The 4,146-nt window shown below is 45.0% G+C and overlaps 1 pseudogene; it reads left to right on the forward strand.

Annotated features, from left to right (window-relative positions):
• Positions 1-251: 251 nt before the first annotated feature.
• Positions 252-3,414, forward strand: LOC134138914 (DNA repair protein XRCC3-like; annotated as a pseudogene).
• The last annotated feature ends 732 nt before the right edge of the window (positions 3,415-4,146 follow it).

Raw genomic sequence — 4,146 nt, forward strand, 5'->3', positions numbered from 1 at the left:
GTGGCGGCGGCCATTTCGGAGCGCTCCTTGCCGGGCCGAGGCGCGCCGCGCCCACGGATTGACTTTGTGCTGCTCCCGCCGAAGCGACCCGCAACCGATGGCGTCTGTACGCGCCTCTGGCTAGCACGCCGCCATTGGCTGCCCCGCCGGCAGCGCCCACTTTGAGGCGCCCTGGGTGGCCTGCGCCTAATGACGTCGCAGGATCCATGGCAGACTGCTTTTTTCTGTGTCAAAACTTACTGTACGAGGACATGGATTGGGACTGGTTGGACTTGAACCCTTAAGTAATTGCTGCCCTTAAAAAAGCTGACATAAAATCAGTGGAAGATTTTAAATCTTTCTGGAGCAGACTTGCAAAGACTGATGAAACTATCCAGTGCACATACACAGTATTTACTGAAAACACTCACACGCTGAGGAAAAACAGTATGCATACAGCACTTCAGCTCTACCAGGATAAACATCATCCCACCTCACACCACCACAAACAGCCCGGGATGTTCAATACTAGATAACTTGTTGAAAGGTGGTATTCCTTTAGTGGGAATCACAGGACTTGCCAGTGAAAATTCTGCTGGGAAGACTCAAGTTTGCAGCTGTGCCTTTGTGTGCAGTATCCTTACGAATAGGGTGGATTAGAGTCTGGAGCAGTCTATGTTTGTACAGAAGACGTATTCCCAAGTAAATGTTTGCAGCAACTCATAGATCAACAGCACAAGCTGCGTGCAGGTGTTCCAGCTGAAATCATACAGAAAATCAAATTTGGTAACAGTATTTTCATTGAGCATGCAGCAGACCTAGACACCATCCACAACTGCGTTACTAAATGGATTTCTTTATTGCTCACAAGAGGCATGGTGGGGCTGGTGGTCATAGACTATATTGCGGCTTTGTTTTGACGCAAATTTGGAGTTTCAGATTCTGTTACGAAAGCTTGGTATTTGCAGACGTTTGGAGCACAACTCCACAGTTTAAGCACTAGATTCAGGACTCCAATAATGTGCATTAATCAGGTGACTGATTCAGTGAGTGAATCAGAAGCTGCTCAGTGCAGTTGTTGTGAAGCGGATAACAGAGTTTCTCTGGCGCTTGAAATAACTGAGGCAAATCAACTGCTAATGAAATTGAAGGTCAGTCAACTATCACAACCTGAACAGTTATCTGGAGTTGCATTACATCACACTGGAAGTGTGAGGACTTTTAAGAGTAATTTTTGCTCCTCATCTCCCTCCATTCTTCTGCTACTATACAGTAAAATTGGAAGTTGTGAAAGGAATAAATCCATTGCATAGTAAAAATTTGTGTTTTTTCTTAAGGGCTGCCCTCAGGAATCCCAGAGCCTGGAGACAAGAGAGAAAATCTGGAGAAAGGAAGACTTTCCTTTGGTTGAGGAGGATTGGGTTAGAGATTTTTTGGGCAAACTTGACATCCACAAATCCATGGCCCCTGATGGGATGCACCCACGAGTGCTGAAGGAGCTGGTGGATGTTGTTGCCAGGCTGCTCTCCATCATCTTTGAAAGGTCTTGGAGAACAGGAGAGGTGCCTGAGGACTGGAAGAAAGCCACTGTTCTCCAGTCTTCAAAAAGGGCAATAAGGAAACTACAAGCCAGTCAGCCTCACCTCCATCCCTGGAAAGGTGATGGAACAGGTCAACTTGAATATCATCTCTAAGCAACTGGAGGAAAGGAAGGTGATCAGGAGTAGCCAACATGGATTCACCAAGGGGAAATCCTGCTTAACCAATTCGATAGCCTTCTATGATGGAAGGACTGGCTGGGTAGCTGAGGGGAGAGCAGTGGACATTGTGTACCTTGACTTCATCAAGACTTTGGACACTGTCTCCCATAATGTCCTCCTAGGTAAGCTCGGGAAGTGTGGGTTAGATGAGTGGACGGTGAGGTGAATTGAGAACTGGCTGAAAGGCAGAGCTCGGAGGGTTGTCATCAGTGGTGTGGAGTCTAGTTGGAGGCCTGTGGCTAGTGGCGTCCCCCAGGGCTCAGTACTGGGTCCCAACCTGTTCAACTTCTTCATCAATGACCTGGATGAGGGGACGGAGTACCTCCTCAGCAAGTTTGCTGGTGATCCCAAGCTGGGAGGAGTGGCTGATACACCAGAGGGCTGTGCTGCCATTCAGAGAGACCTGGACATGCTGGAGAGTTGGGCAGAGAGGAACCTCCTGAGATTCAACAAGGGTGAGTGCAGAGTCCCTAGGACTCCTAGGACACCTAGGGAAAAATAACCCTAGGCTACTGGTGTACAAGCTGAGGTCTGACCTTCTGGAGAGCAGCTCTGCAGAGAAGGACCTGGGAGTGCTGGTGGATGACAAGTTGACCATGAGCCAGCAATGTGCCCTTGTGGCCAAGAAGGCCAGTGGTATCATGGGGTGCATTGGGAAGAGTGTTGCCAGCAGGTGGAGGGAGGTGATCCTGCCCCTCTACTCAGCCCTGGGGAGGCCTCATCTCAAGTCCTGTGTCCAGTTCTGGGCTTCTCAGTACAAGAGAGACATGGAGCTACTGAAAAGAGTCCAGCGTAGGGCTATGAAGGTGGTCAGAGGGCTGGAACATTTGCCCTCTGAGGAACGGCTGCGAGAGCTGGGCCTGTCTAGTCTGGAGAAGATAAGATTGAGGAGGGATCTTACCAATGTGTATAAGTATCTGAAGGGAGGGTGTCATGGGGATGGGGACTCTTTTCAGTTGTCCCATGGGACAGGACAAGAGGCAATGGGTAAAAACTGAAACACAGGCAGTTCCACCTGAATATAAGGAAAAACGTCTTTACTGTGAGAGTGATGGAGCACTGGCATAGGTTGCCCAGAGAGGTTGTGGAGTCTCCTTCTGTGGAGATATTCAAAACCCACCTGGACGTGTTCCTGCCTAACGTGCTCTAGGTGACGCTGGTTGAGCAGGCATTTGGGCTAGGTGATCTCCAGAGGTCCCTTCCAACCTTACTCATTCTGTGATTCTGTGAAGGCAGATCTGGAAGAGCATAATGACTTCCTCATCACAAAAATATCTTCAATTAAGCTTTCTGATATTTAAAAATAAATCACTGGAAAATTATAATTGAAACAAAAGAAATATAAGAAATATAACACACAATTTAAAACAAAATTATTCTGTTTCCAATTTTTTCCAACTTGTCCATGAGAGATGAGTGCTGGACTTGTATAGGCATCTTTGTGTGTCAGTGGAAACCTTCTGTCCTTCAAAGGCAGTTCAGTAGAAGAAAGAAATTACTGGTTAGTTTGGCCAGAAAAGTTAGTGTTTCTGCTTTGCTTTCCATGGTAATTTCACAGAGTATTTGATAAATGGATGTCATAAATGTAGGCCCAGCATTGGAAGAGACCAATATAAGCCTTTTTTTTTCCATTTTTTTTTCCTCCATAGAACTGTGGGGTCCCAAGAAAATGTGAGCTTTGTTAGCATGTAACACAAACCGGTAAGTGTTGCCTGACCTTTATTGACTCTATGGGAGAGCGTGAGATGGTAAAAACAGACCGTACCCAAAACAGGACAGGAGGAAGAGGAAGAGCTGAACTCAATGGCATGGAGGACAATAATTTTCAGTATTTTCAGATATGATTTAGCTACAAAAAAAAAAAAAAAAAAAAAGATCAGACACTATTGATGCTGGGGCTTTGCGATCCATTTGTATAAACAGATGCTGAGGAACTTTTATTTGAATATTTTTTCTTATTATTTAATTGAACAAAATCTTTAGGACAGAACTGTTTTGTGAATTTTCTAGAGTAGCAAAGATGCCAACAGATACAGAAGCTAGCGAAATCTCAGAAATAAATTACCTGGGTACTGAAGCAGAGATTGTTACGGAAACTAAAGCTTTTTCTTTTAATAATGATCTGCTTTAGGATAATATGTAACTGCTATGTGTAATACTTCTGTGATATGGTAATGTCTAACATATGTTGACTCGCACAAGTGAGGCTTGCTTGGGTTTCTGATACCTGGGAAAGTTGACTGAGTCCAAGCAACTATTTTCCAATTTGATTGTATATGACAGTATTAATGGTCCAGATGTTTATCTGATATATTTAAATTTGTTTATACTTACTTGGGACATATCCAGGATGCCTGGAAATATGGCACGTTTAATTAGTTTCAAATTTCTAGCTTATTTCTTCTGT

The sequence above is a fragment of the Rhea pennata genome, chromosome 3, assembly GCF_028389875.1.
Source record: "Rhea pennata isolate bPtePen1 chromosome 3, bPtePen1.pri, whole genome shotgun sequence".
In the NCBI taxonomy this organism is placed as follows: Eukaryota; Metazoa; Chordata; class Aves; order Rheiformes; family Rheidae; genus Rhea; species Rhea pennata.